This window comes from Suncus etruscus, chromosome 3, assembly GCF_024139225.1.
Source record: "Suncus etruscus isolate mSunEtr1 chromosome 3, mSunEtr1.pri.cur, whole genome shotgun sequence".
Lineage (NCBI taxonomy): Eukaryota > Metazoa > Chordata > Mammalia > Eulipotyphla > Soricidae > Suncus > Suncus etruscus.
Genome location: NC_064850.1, coordinates 71,466,332 through 71,482,302, shown reverse-complemented (window position 1 = coordinate 71,482,302; position 15,971 = coordinate 71,466,332).

The following is a 15,971-nucleotide window of genomic DNA, read 5'->3' as shown; positions in this document are numbered from 1 at the left end:
AGCAGAGAACATTCCCACTCTCTGGAAAGGGGCAGCCGATAATTCCAAGGGACCTGAAGAGTCGCAAATAAAAGAGACTCAAACAAAACAATACAAAGACATATACTTTGACAAACATGATCTGAACAGAACCTATTGAGGGACCAATGAGGAAGTTTCTAGCCTAGGCCTCAGCCTAGGGTTTGTACAAAAACCAAGATCTCTAATTCCAGTTGTCTGAGTTTGACAATTGCTACTGAGCAGAACTTCTGGAACTATGCTGAAAGACTAATTCTAGGCCCTGTCCTACAATCTGAACAAAAACCAAGACTACAAATTACAGAAGACTTATTACAACAACAGTGCTGGAACCGAACTCCTAGAACCATAAAAAAAATTCTCTGCTATCCTTCACCCTATGACCTGAGCAAATAACAAGATTTCCAGCCACAGAGTGGGATGTCATCACCCACATCTGAGTGGAAATTTTTCTCGCATCAATAAAAGACCGTGGGGTGTGTAATTGAGTGAATACAGAGCCTGTAGTTGTTACTATGGCAGTATGCTTTAAGGGTGGAGAAACCCTGTATCTCTTAAAACAAGGAAATTCCCATTCTAATTTCCCCAATATTTACCATGCCTATGAAGAGGAAGGAGGAGGAGGAGGCGGAGGCGGAGGTAGAGGAGGAGGAGGAGGAGATGGGGAAGGAGACGGAGAAGGAGAAGGAGAAGGAAGGAAGGAGGAGGAGGAGGAGGAGGAGGAGGAGAAGAAGAAGAAGAAGAAGAAGAAGAAGAAGAAGAAGAAGAAGAAGAAGAAGAAGAAGAAGAAGAAGAAGAAGAAGAAGAAGAAGAAACAACCCTTTTTAAGATGTTGTTCGTTTGTTTTTTCCTTTTCTTCTGTAGCTGATGGTTTTGGTTTTTGGTTTATTCTTTTTTTATTCTTTTTGTAATTTTGTTATTACTCCCTTATGGTTTTGGTTTTTGTTTGCTACCTTTTTCTTTTTTCCCTTCCTTCTTCTAAATGGATATTTATGACACCTAGACAGATTTCTTTTTTTTTTTTGTCATTTTTTTAGACAGACTTCTAGTTCTTCTCTTTTTTGTTTACCCCACCCCCCGATAATACCAAGACCAGACAGTCATATGTTCATTTGGTGGAAGTAAAAATGATCAGACTTGAATACCAAATCCAAAGTCATCAACAACAGAATCAATACTCAATCTACAACAAGCCATACAGTTATGGAACAGTTCCACTAGCATTAAGGGGGGTAAAGGAGGGAGATATGAGATGCATGCTGTTAACAGGGGTGGAGGGAGGACAATACTGGTTGTGGGACTGCCCTTCATTCATTGTCACTATGTGCCTTAAATATTACTAAGAAAGATTTGTAATTCACTTTTATCATAATAAAAACTTTTTAAAAAGACATATACTAAGCAAAATGGTAAAAACCAAAAGGAAAGACAGACTTCCTAAACAGAAATGGAAAAGAAAAATCTTAAAAGTAAAGAACATCAGAATCAAGCCAGATCTCCCATATAAAATAGTCCTTCCTAAAAAATAATGAAATAATATATTCAAATTACTAAATAAAAGCAGTTTTTAAAATAGAATCCACTATACAGAAAAACTCTCATTTGTGTGTAGAGGGGAATTAAAACATAGACAAAAATAGGACTGGCATCATTTGTGCTAATCAAACTGACCCTAAATAAACTACTGAAAGACCACATATATAAAACAAATAACCCTTTGTAGAAGCAACAGATCTAAACAGTAAAATATCATTATAGCCCACCTGCCAATAGTTTGCTTAAATTTAATAGACTAAACTATCTAAACTCTTCCATTTATAGCATTGAGTGGAGAGTTGTGTCAGTCAGGAGAAAAACCCATCCATCTCCTACTTATAGGATATACATCTAAAATCTAAGATTAGACACAGGCTCAGATTAAAAGAATGAGAAATGACCATGGGCCTTAAATAAAGTTTACCAAAAAAATTTAGCCAAAGCAAAAAATAGAAATTCATATACAAGCCATTGGAAAACAAATAAATCTGGGACAATCATGCTTATATCAGATTAAATTCCATTCTAATTCCAGGAATTAATAAGAGAAAAGGATGGACACTATTTATAATCAAAGAACAATAGACCAAGAAGTAATAACTCTAATCAACATATACTTATCAAATGTTGGATCTTCATAGTTTGTAAGTCACAAACATAGAGAAACAGGGCCAGAGAGGTATACAGAGAAAGGGCATTTGCCTTGCACACAGCCAATTCACGACAGACAGTGGTTTGAATTCCGGCATCCTATATAGTGCTCCATGCCTGCTAGGAGTGATTTCTGAGCACAGAGCCAGGAGCAACCCCTGAGCACCACAGGGTATGACCCAAAAATAAAACAACAACAAAACAAAAAAACAAAAAATACCACAGAGAAAAATAGTAGGGAAACGTGTTGACATGTCAACATGCCACTCTCACTACTGGATAGAACTCTAGATATTATATCAGTTAGGACTTAAGAGCCATAAATGAAAAACTGGAAGCTGTAATTAATAGATTGATAAAGTCATCCATACTCAAATGACTGAATCCATATTCTTCTCTAGTGCACATGGAACATTCTCTGAGATTGATCAAATTTAGAATGTAAGTTGCTAATATAGGAACATAGGAATCATACCAAAACACCATATCCAACCACAAAGTCAAAGAAATAGAAATTGATTATTTAAAGAAGATGTGGAGAAACTCCAACCCTGGAGATGGAACATATTATGCTTACTAGCAGCATAATCAAAGAGGAAATAAGGGAAAAAATAAAAGAATTTCTTGAGACTAATAATAATGAAGAAACAAGTTATAAAAATCTCTGAAATGAAGTAAAAGTCAAAATAAGGTGGAAACAATACAGGCATACATAGGGAAAGAAGAAAAATATAAAACCACCCACCTAAAGGCACACCTTAAATTGCTGAATAATCAAAAATAAATGCAAACACTAGTAGAAGGAAAGAAATAATACAAACCCAAACAGGAATCAACAATATAGAAATAAAAAAGAACACAAAATATCAGTAAAACCAGGAGATTTTTTTTAAATAAAGAATGAACTAGATTGACAAATGGTTGAAAGACCCATAAGGAAAAAATATAGGAAGGGCTAACATAAATGAGATCAGAAAATAAAGGAGGAAAACAGAACTGTCAGAAATTCAAGAAAGCTTACTATGAGAGCTTACTGTGACAACCTATACTCAATAATTTTTCTTTTGGTTATGTGGCCACACCTTGTGATGCTCAGGGTTTACTCCTTGCTATGTGCTCAGAAATTGCTCCTGGCTTGGGGGACCAGATGGGATGCCAGTGGATCAAACCATGGTCTGTTTTAGGCTAGAGCAGGCAAGGCAGATGCCTTACCACTTGCACCACCACTCCGGCCCCCAAATACACTCTATTAAGATAGAAATCCTAGTATAAAATTGACAGATTTCTGGTAATACATAATCTTCAAAAAATAAGTGATGAGGAAGTAATCAACTAAATAGACCAACAACAGAATCTCAACAAGTATAAGAGTTTAGGTATATATTGCTATACAGGTGTGTTTATAAGAACATTCAGAAAAAAATCCTGCCATTGATCCTTAAAATATTTCAAAATATTAAAGAGATAGGAACCATATCAAACACCATATAGAAAGCAAATATTAAGCTGATACCCAGAACTGACAGAGTTACCACGGAAAGCAAATTACAAACCAATTTCACTAATGAATTTCAATGTAAAAGACTTTAATAAATATTAGCAAATATAATCTAATAGCAATATGGAGAGTCCTCCAAAATCTTGGAGATTACTCCAAAAACTGGAAATTGAACTCCCATACAACCCAGTTATACCACTCCTAGGAATATGCCCTAGGAATACAAAAATACAATACAAAAATCCCTTCCTTACACCTATGTTCATTGCATCACTGTTTACCATAGAAAGACTCTGGAAACAGCCAAGATACTCTTCAACAGATGAATGGCTAAAGAAACTGTGGTATATATACACAATGGAATATTATGCAGCTGTCAGGAGAGATTAAGTCATGAAATTTTCCTATACATGGATGTACATGGAATCTATTATGTTGAGTGAAATAAGTCAGAGAGAGAGAAAGACACAGAATGGTCTCACTCATCTATGGGTTTTAAGACAAATGAAAGACATTCTTGCAATAATAACTTTCAGACACAAAAGAGAAAAGAGCTGGAAGTTCCAGCTCACTTCATGAAGCTCACCACAAACAGGGATGAGTTTAGTTAAAGAAATAACTACATTTTGAACTATCCTAATAATGAGAATATATGAGGGAAATAGAAAGCCTGTCTAGAATACAGGAGGGGGTTGGGTGGGGAGGAGGGAGATTTGGGCCATTGGTGATGGGAATGTTGCACTGGTGATGGGTAGTGTTCTTTACATGACTGAAACCCAAACACAATCATGTATGTAATAAAGTTGTTTAAATAAAAAAATTTAAAAAAATAAAAAAGAATAAAAATAATTTGTCATAATGATGGCGAACTTAATAAATGATGTTCATTTTAAAAAATAAATTTTTATCATTCCAGAAAAAGAAAGAAAAAGAGAATTCCATTGTACCTTATGAAAAAATTGGTAGATGACAAGGAATTTTATCTCCCTTCATGGAGATAGTTTCACTTCCTGAACCTGTACTTTATAAAAACTTTGTCACAATATTAGAATGAAAATTGACTGGTATTATTTTTGAAATGTGTTTGATTTCACTCACTCAGATTTATAATACTGTCAATGATAGAATTATTAGATACATACTTAAAATTTTCCAACAGGATACCCCCTCCAGCATGTCTGCTTACCTCCATCATTAACTCACGGTACAATTTTGCCTCATTTCTGGGTCTCTTAATTATGATAATTTCAGTGATGTAGATCAGTTCACAGATTCTCTTGCTTTGGGTCATTTACTATTTATTTAATATGTTTCTTTATATGCCACACATGAGAGAGATCATATCTACCCCCTCCTCCTGGCTGACTTACTTAGCATAATACCCTACAGTTCCATCCACATAGCAGAGAATTGCATGGTTTTGTCTTTTCTTACAGTCAAATAGTAAACATTGTATATATGTAACATAATTTTTTATCCAGTCATTTGTTCGTGGATAGTTGGCTTGTTTCAGGATTTTGCTATGGTGTATAGCTCTACAATAAACATAAGAGCACAAATAAAATGTTGCTGGCAGTACATTTGAAAAGTTTTGAGGTAATTATTACTTTATTAATCAGTAAACTCTATATGCTTTTATTAAGACCATATCTTTAAGAACTTAGGTCTCAAGTATAGTTCTCAAAAATTATATATTTTAACATGAAAATTAGTATGCATGCATACAGATTTTTATATGTATATACAGGTTGAAATTAAAATACTTTTTGACCAATGTATGATATATTTAATTTCAATGAGATATTTAATTAAAGTCACCACGACAAGCCAGGTTCAAAAGTCCTCAGGTAACAGGATTTGATTTGGTCATGGCTTGGGATGCTTTCAAAAATCTAGTTTACCTTTTTTTGCTTCATATCTTGCCTTCCCAAACATTTTGGATTCTTTGTCTAAAACCTTTTTGTGAGCCAACTCTCCATGAGCATCTTGTGCTTCTACACATCTTACGAGCAAGATATTTTCTGCTTTTTATTTCAAGGATTTAGTTGCAAGGATATTTATATAGAGGAGAAACTCTGTAGATAAGGAATCTCCCTCAGGAACAAAGGGCAGGTTTGCTTCTGTCCATGTAATAAAGATGATGTCTCCCTCTGGAGTAAAAAATATATGAGTTCCCTAAGCTTAGGATTCCTCTCTTATAAAGTTACTGCTGTAGTGTAGGTGCCTTCTGGACCATTCATGTTACCCTGTGGGACTTGGGATTCATGGAAATGCTTTCACATGCCAAAATAATGTTTACAGCTATTTCTCTTCTTTTCTAAGAGTCTAAATAAGTGGTTGTCACTTTTCAGGTCATCTGAGCCGTCATCTTCATTCTCTATGATTGGTGTTGGCCTGTGTTGTTCCCCATTTTCATGCTTGTAGTGTGATATATTCTGCATGCTGTGCTGGGAATCATTGACTAAGAGATTTGTGAGGCTGAGGAGTGAATAAAAGACCTGGCTCCTCTGGCTCCACCCTTTGTGGGTGTGGCCAGTTTACCTAAGTTGCATGGTTTCCAAGGGCTCTTCTGTATGGGGTTTATCCCAACACTAGCAGCCACAGATTTTAGAAGGCACTACATTGAAAAGCATGCAATAAGAATAAAGTTCCACCCTTCAGGGGAGTGACAAGTTCACCTACATTGAAGTGGTTTCCATAGGCTCTTCAAGGCAGGGTTGGTTGAGCACCAGCATCTGCAAATTTTTACAGCAGTCACATTGAAAACTGTGTGTCAGGGATCAGGATCTGCCCTTTGTGGAAAATATTAATTGATAAACCTCAACCAAAAACTGTGACATCAGAATATTAAACAAGGTTCTGGAACTTAAACCACTCCAAAGCATTCCCTGAGGGCATTTATTCAGAGGTGAACAATCCTCAACCACAAGATTAGAGCCAGAGGAGCTACTCTTCACTTTAAGGCCCTGCACATTTCCTAGGCAATGAACCTCAGCACAACACTAAGAGAAAAAAAAGCATGAAAATGAGAAAACAACGCGGGACAACATTATGCATAGAAAATAATGAACCGGAAACTGCCAGTTAGCTATTTAGCCTCTAAAATAAGGAGTTAAAAATATAGAGAGAATCCTCACTAAAATGAGTCAAGGTGAACACACCATAAATAAGAATTAAGAGGATATAAAAACAGAAATCAGAAAACTTCAAACTGAAATATAAGGACTGAAAACTGGTATATGAAAACCAAATTAAAAAACTTCTTCAACAGAACAGCAGAAGCTGAGGACAGAATCACTGAGCAGAAGATAAGATGTATAACAATTGCATACAATAGATTATATTAAAAAGACCATTTTGAAATAACTTTATTTATTGGGTACAGAATTGATAGCACAGCAGAAGGGGTTTGCCTTTCGTGGCTGACCTAGGACAGACCCCAGTTTTATTTGCAGCATCTCAAATTGTTTCCCAAGAAAGGAGGCATAACCCCTGAGTGTTACTGGGTGTGTCTCTCCAAAAATCAAACAAACAAACATAAAACCCTTTATTGATTGATTGATTGATTGGTTCTGGGGCCACAACCAGTGGTACTCAGGGGTCATTCCTGACTCTGCACTTAGAAATCGCCTCTGGCCAGCTGGAGGACCATATGGGAAGCCAGGAATTGAATCAGGTTTCTCCCAGATTGGCCACATGCAAGGCAAACATCCTGCCGATGTGCTATCTCTCTGGACCCTGAAAAAGAACCTTAAAACAAATGATCAGGCAATAGGAAAAAAATTCTAAAAAAAATGTGAACAGATGAAAATAGAAGTCTTTGATAAATTCAACATAAACAACACAAGTATCATTGGAGTCCCAGAAACTCAGGAAGAAAATCCCCAGGAAGAATAAAAGATCAAGGACATCAGTAAAAAGAAACTCTCAGAGCTAAAGACTGCATGCAACCAAATCCTGCATTCCCAAAGAACACCAACAAAAAGACACCTGAAGAAAAGCTCCCCAAGACACATCTTAGTCACAATAATGTATCCCACAGATAGAAATAGAATACTAAAACCAGCAAGATCTAAAAGAGAAATTACATGTAAAGGGTCATCCTTAAGATTTACAGCATACCTGTCACAAGAAAGCTGTAAAGCCAGAAGGCGATGGTGGGACATAGTGACAAAACTCAAAGAAATTAATGTTTCACCTCGTATTCTGCATCAAGCAAGATTCACATTCAAGTTGAAAGTATATATAGCACCGTGGATAAAGAATAGCCCAGAAACTTTAAGGACTCAAAGCCAGGATTAAAAGAAAATTTGAAACGTATAATTTAAAACCAGATAGGCCAACAGACACAACCAAATTTTACACAAATATGACACTAAATCACATGCCAAATATCTCTCTCAATGTCAATGGACAAAATGCACCAGTTAAGGCAGAGAGTTGTAAAAATGGATCAAAATCTAAATCCAACAAAAATCATATATGAATAATTGGAACAAATAATGACTCAAAACCAAAGTTGAAGGAAAATCATCCAAGGAAACAACTCTATTAAAATAGCTGGAGTGGCCATGTTAATATCAGATGACACAAACTTTAGAATTAGAAAAGTTATAAGGGACAAAGATAAATATTTTGTAATAATCAAGGGATATGAAAAACAGGAAAAAATATTACTCCTAAACAGATACCCATTCAATGTGGGACCAGAAAAATATTTAATACAATTGTTGACAAATCTGAAAGAAGATATTCATAGCAACACAATAAAGATAGGAAACCTCAACACTGCCCTGTCACTCCTTGATAAGTCAAGCAGGCTGAATATAATAGCTCTGAAAGAAAAATAGAAAAAAAAGGCCAAATAAATATATGTAGGGCACTCCATACTCAGAAAACTAGAAAGACACTCTGTACCAATGCACATGTGTCATTCTTCAGAATATACAACATGCTTGCCCACAAAATAGACCTCCATAGAATCAAGAGGGCAGAAATTGTACAGACTAATGTCTAAGCTCACAAATCACTGAAATTAGAAGTGAATTACAAAGGAATAAAAAATATTAAAACCTGAAAATTAAACAGCTCACTACTAAACAACCAGTGGGTAAGAGATGAAATCAAAGAGAAAATCAAAATATTCCTGGAAACGAACACTAATGAAAACACAAATGATCAGAATTTGTGAAAACAACCAAAGCAGTACAAAAAATAAAATCTATAACTTTGCAAACACACATCAGGAAGTAAGAAAGTATTACATAAATAGCTTAATGGCACAGCTTTTAAAATTAAAAAAGGATCAATAATATAGATTTAAAAAATAAGTAGGAGAAAGGAAAAGGCAAAGCTAAGAGCAGAAATCATTGTCGTTGAAATCCAAAAACAATCGGAAAGATTAATGAAAGCAAAAGTTGGTTCTTTGAAAATAAACAAGATTGATAAACCACTAGCAAAACTCAAAAAGGAAGAGAGAGAAACTTAATAAACTGGATTAGAAATCAAAAAGGTGAGAACACTACAGATATTACAGATATTACAAAGGGGAATCAGAGACTACTTTGAGAAAGTCAATGACACAAGAGACCTGGACTAAATAAATAAATTCTTGAACTCTTATAACCTTCCACAGATAATCAGGATGAGCTAATCTTACTAAACACACCACTATCCATCTAAACATATCACTATTGAGGAAATTAAAATGGTAATCAAAAGTCTCCCCTAAACAATAGCCCAAGTCTAGATAGATTCACTAACAAATCCTTTCAAAACTTTCAAGAAAAACTACAACCAAGCCTCTTCATATATGTTTAAAAATTGAAGAAACATAAAATTCCCAAGTAGTTTTTATGAAGCTAACATCACCTAATACCTGCCACCTTGCTATATGAGTCTATTGTTTCTAGAAGATTTTTGGTAGAGTCATAAGTGTTTTCTAAGTAGAGTATCATGTCACCTGCAAACAGCGAGAGCTTGACTTCTTCCTTTCCTATCTGGATTCCCTTGATATCTTTTTCTTGCCTAATCACTATAGCGAGTACTTCCAGTGCTATGTTGAATAGGAGTGGTGAGAGAGGACAGCCTTGTCTTGTGCCAGAATTTAGAGGGAAGGCTTTTAGTTTTTCTCCATTGAGGATAATATTTGCCCCTGACTTGTGGTAGATGACCTTAACTATATTGAGAAAGGTTCCTTTCATTCCCATATTGCTGAGAGTTTTGATCAAGAATGGGTGTTGGACCTTATCAAATGCTTTCTCTGCATCTATTGATATGATCATGTGATTTTTATTTTCTTGTTGTTGATGTTGTGTATTATGTTGACAGATTTACGGATGTTAAACCATCCTTGCATTCCTGGGATGAAACCTACTTGATCGTAGTGGATGATCTTCTTAATGAGGCATTGAATCCTATTTGCCAGGATTTTGTTGAGGATCTTTGCATCTGCATTCATCAGCGATATTGGTCTGTAATTTTCTTTTTTGGTAGCATCTCTGTCTGGTTTAGATATCAAGGTGATGTTGGCTTCAGAAAAGCTATTTGGAAGTGTTCCCATTTTTTTCAATTTTATGAAAGAGTCTTGCCAGAATTGGTAGTAGTTTCTCTTGGAAAATTTGAATGAATTTATTAGTGAATCCATCTGGGCCTGGGCTTTTGTTTTTGAGCAGACATTTGATTGGCATTTTAATTTCATCAATATGATGGGGGGTGTTTAGATATGCTACATCCACTTCATTCAACCATAGAAGATTATAAGAGTCCAAGAATTTATCCATTTCTTCCAGGTTTTTATTTTTAGTGGCATAGAGTTTCTCAAAGTAACAATAAGGAAGAAATGGACATCAAGAAAATAACCCCATTCACAACAGTACCGCACAAACTCAAATATCTTGGAATCAACTTGACTAAAAATGTAAAGGAACTATACAAAGGAAACTATAAAACTCTGCTTCAAGAAATAAGAGAGGCCACGCAGAAATGAAAACACATACCCTGCTCATGGATTGGCAGGATTAACATCATCAAAATAGCAATACTTCCCAAAGCATTGTACAGATTTAATGTGATCCCTCTAAAGATACATGTGACATTCTTCAAAAAAGTGGATCAGGCACTTTTGAAATTTATTTGGAACAATAAACACCCTAGAATAGCTAAAGCAATCAGTGAGAAAAAGAATATGGGAGGAATTACTTTCCCCAACTTTAAACTGTACTACAAAGCAATAGTTATCAAAACAGTATGGTATTGGAATAAAGACAGGCCCTCAGATCATTAGAATAGGTTGAATACTCAGAGAATGTTCCCAGATATACAATCACCTAATTTTTTAAAAATATTTCCATGTTTATTTTCTTTTTTTAAATATTTTTTACTTAAGTAACATGATCATAGTTGGGTTAGAGTCATAAAAAGAACACCCCCCTTCACCAGTGTAACATTATCCTATCCCCCCTTCCCATCCCCTGCCTGTATTCAAGATAGGCATTCTACTACAGTTATTTGTTTTTAAGTTCAGTAAATTGTATTTTTTCTTTTAAAGGATAAGATTTAAAAAATATAGTAAAGTTGTGATAGTGGCAATCGCTGTTGTTTGCATAGGTCCAGAAAAATGGGGAAAATGAAAAAAAATTCCTGACCTGATTACAAAAAGCCCTCACCCCATAAGTTTTTTGGCATAAGACTAACTCTGGGTTCCAGGCATACCAGTCTGTCCAACCCGAGTCATTCTCTATGGTACCGTTGAAACTTTTTCACACTTTAGCTATTGTTGGTATCAGATTCTTATATTTAAAAACTGTATTCTGTGCATTTCTTTCATAGAGGTCAGGCTGATGTGGAGCATCCTCTAGTTTCAGCATACCATTAAATGCGGAGCGATCTGTCCTGCATGCAGACTGTTGCTGAGTCGTCTGGGTTTTGGGAGCACTCTTTGGAGTAAGTCAATGCCAAAGCAGTGATAGGTCTTCCCTGGTAGAGGCTTGGATCCTGGTAATGTTATAGACAACTGTTATTTCTATAGATGGTATCCATTGTTCAGTTGTGTGTGGGTGATGCCCATTTTTCTGAGGCCTAAGCCAAATCAATATGCCAATGTTGAGGGTAAAAGGCCTAATTACATTACCAAATTAGTGTTCCTATCTCTATTAGACAAGAACTTGTTTGCATATGCATTATTTTTCCATTTTAATGTGTGCCTATGAAAAAGAGAAGCAATGCCACAAGATATTGTTGGTGCATCTGGGGGCCAACGAATAAAGTCCAACATTCCTCGTAACTTGATTCAAACATGAAATCTATGCAGAGATACTCTTCTACCAGTATTGCTTATAAAACAGATCTCAAAGGGGGAAAATCAAACAATTAAATATCAAAGCCAGTGGGCAAAATTGTCACTATATGAGGATGTTCAAAAGGAGTTATAGATGTTAAGGGAATACATCTGAGATATACAAAGAATATACATGTGTCCCTTTTATGTTTTAGAAGTAGTCAAGAGAGAGGGTGTTGTTTCCGAGACACCCCTTTGGTCTGTGATTTGGTCAAGCAAAGAGCACATGGAGCCATGTCCTCTCCTTGTTGCCTGCTGAAGCTTCCGACTCCCCAAGAGGTGTTTGCTTCCTAATTGCTGGAAGTTGGAAGTTCACCAGTCCCCTCCCAGCCCCTTGCAGGAACAAGGAAGCCTGGGGTCTCTTTTAAATTGCACCTCGCTGGAACCCACTTGCTGGGACCCTGAGCAGGTGTCCAGGAATAACCTTAGGGACCAAGAGGAAGGAGAGAGAAGGCTTGTGGGGGCAGCCGAGGCTTCATCTTCCCCTTGGCCAAAAAACATACAGCATGGAACCTTTCCATGACGTGTTGCCTGCTGAAGCTCCAGACTCCACCCAAAAATTACTGTGAAAGATATGTAATCCACCTTGGCCAAAATAAAAAGTATTAGTGTTGCAAGTCAGCCCCTGAAGAGGTTGACTGATGAGGGATGGATGATGAGGCCTTTCCCCTCCAGCTCGGAGCATGCATCTGCCACCCTGTTCAGCCAGGGGCTCTGATGTGAAGGGGCGGGAAAATAGCTCGCAGTCAGGCTTGTGGAAATATTAGCTTTATTCGGTGGACAAGACTGAAGTCCAAAGCCTCAGCATCAGTTCCAGCCAAAAGCCCCCCACCTTCCAAAGACCCTTTTTTTTATCCCCCAGAATTAGGTACCACCCAATGGTGGGATCAGATACCACCCAATGGTGGAAGCAGAATCAGGTAACACCCTAGGGTGGGGGCAGAATGCCAGGTCACACCGTAGGGTAGTGCACAATCACCGATCAGGGTAGGGTCAGTAATATAATAATCCCATAAAATGTTTACGTACACAACTATTCCCCCATTTGTTTTTAGTAAACAGATAAAAATATACAAAAGTAAGTAATATTGTCTAGAAGTATTAAAGGAAAAACTAGTTGATAATAAAAAGAACAGCTGTTTCCATAAGTGCATAACAGGAAAATGTAAAGAAAAACTTCTAACCTAAACAGGGGGTGCCCCTCCCTTAATATAAGTGAATGATAATAAGCTTTTGCAATCCTGACTCTGCCTTTAGCCAAAGGCAAGTAATATTTCCATAGCAACAACGTAATAAAGTGCAAGTTAACATACTAGCCTTTTTCAAAAATATAACATTTCTGCAAAATATACCATACACCTGTAACTTAAAATTTTTCAATGCTTTCTACCAAGCACTATTCTGGAACTTCTTTTTGTTCCTATACCTTTAAACTATTTTTGGAAACTTTTTGTTCCTATTAACCTTCCCTACACACAAGAACAAAATCATAAATGCAGAACATACATTTTGAAAACAGACTAATATATTAAAATACACAGTAAAACATTTTGCAATTGAAAATATTAACTATGAAAAACAATAAAACACATTTAAATTGGCAAGAACCTGACTTAATTAAGAGATACACCTTAAGCAAAGTTAAATGCAGCGGTTTTTAAATTAGATTGTTCATTTGGGCTTTACTGTTATTTTTACCCTTTTTAAACTAATTTTTTATAACACTAATTAAAACTCATCCCATCACCAACTATGTGTAAAATATGTGGCTACCCACATAAACCCTTCACCTATAAACCATTAGTCCAGATGCTGGTCTTCTTCCACGCTGATGTCTCCACGTGGCTTTCTTCCATGGGGTTTCAACTGGGTTAACCTGAACCATTTCATTCTCCTGATCTGGAGGGCGGGTCAGAGGCTCGCTGCAAAAAGCCGCTTCCATGCTGCTGTTTCCACGTAGCTTTACCAGAGCAGAGAGGAGTTGAGCCACACACGTTTCCATTTCTGGCCTGATTAGGAGTTTTTCGCTGCTTTTTTGCTGCAGGACGGGCGTTTTCTGCTGATCGTCTGGGCTGCAGCTTCTTTGCAGGGCACGTCTGGATGTTCAGAATTCAAAGTGATTCAAACCAAAAGTCCAGTCCGAAACTTTTTAAGTTGAAATCCAAATTCAAGCTGTAAGTCATATTCAGTAAATCGGTCCATTCTAAATACAGTCTTTTTTCTTGTCCGTTTTCAATCTAGGCTATTCATCAGTCTATGAGAAAGCTGAGGTTTTTGTTTTGTTTCTTGTAACAAAGTCTCAGTCCTAGGCCTGTGCTCTGCATGGGGGTGATATAAGCTTCCACCTCCCATGTTTCAGTTGCCCTTCTGCCCACAGAAGGGGTGTTGGCCATATTTGAAAATGGCTTCACATGGTAGCCCAAGGTTTTGGGATGACTGCAACTGAAAAGAGCCAAAATCAAAGTCAAGAGCAGGAATCTCACCATGATTGCTGTTCTCTTGGGTCCAGAGTTCAGATACATGTTCCAGGCGCCATTATGGGATTATTATGTTACTGACCCTAACCTGATCGGTAATTGCGCACTACCCTAGGGTGTGACCTGGCATTCTACCCCCACTCTAGGGTGGTGCCTGATTCTGCTTCCACCATTGGGTGGTATCTGATCCCAACTATTGGGTGGTACCTGATTCTGGGGGATAAAAACAAGGGTCTTTGGAAGGCAGGGGCTGGTGGCTGGAACTGATGCTGAGGCTTTGGAATTCAGTCTTGTCCACCAAATAAAACTAATATTTCCACAAGCCTGACTGTCTGTGAGCTGTTTACCCGCCGCTTCACCTCAGAGCCGCTGGCTGAACAGGGTGGAAGATGCGTGCTCCAAGCTGGAGGGGAAAGACCTTATCCTCCATTCCTCCATCAGTTAACCTCTTCAGGGGCTGACTTGCAACAATTAGTACAGAAAAGTGGTTAAATTTTGGGTAATAGGAGATAGGAGTGAGGGAGTAAAGGAATAAAACGAGCTCCTGGATGGCTTTCAGATTATGACAAGCAGATAGAAGACAAGGATATTTAAATATTAGCCCCTGCACTGTTTCACAATGGACATATTTAATAAGGAAACTTCCCTGGTAAGTCGTAAAGCCAGAACCTATTGGGCTGCTATTCCCACCTCACTGGCTTGCCCAGAGATGTGGCCAGGAGAAGCCCTGGAGTTCCAGAGGAAGGAGGTAGAGGTGTGCTGGGGTGACCCATGTCCTGCACCCCTTCCTAGGCCTGATTAAAGAGGCCTTTTCCATGGCGGAGGGCTGCCAAACCCCATGCTGGCAGAACCTCCTGACTCCTAGAAAGGAAGGAGATCCTTCCAGAGCTAGAAGGCCGGAAGGTCAGAGCCCCCTCCTCAGACCCTCACTTTGGAGCTGGGAGGGAAATGGGAAAAGCCTACGGAAGTCAATAAGCTCCTCCAAGAAACCTGCATCGCTGGCTTGCCCAGCTGTGGAATCACATAATTTTTGATAAAGGAGCAAGAAATCCTAAATGGAGCAAAGGAAGCCTCTTCAACAACTGGTGTTGGCACAATTGGATAGCTACTTGCAAAAAATTGAACTTAGACCCCCAGTTAACATCATGTACAAAAGTAAAATCCAAATGGATTAAAGACCTCAATATCAGACCCGAAACCATAAGATATATAAAACAACACGTAGGCAAAACACTCCAGGACATTGAGACTACAGGCATATTCAAGGAGGAAACTACACTCTCCAACCAAGTGAAAGCAAAGATTAACAGATGGAAATATATTAAGCTGAGAAGCTTCTACACCTCAAAGGAAATAGCACCCAGGATACAAGAGCCACCCACTGAGTGAGAGAAACTATTCACCCAAAACCCATAAGATACGGGGCTAATATTCAAAATATACAAGGCACTGA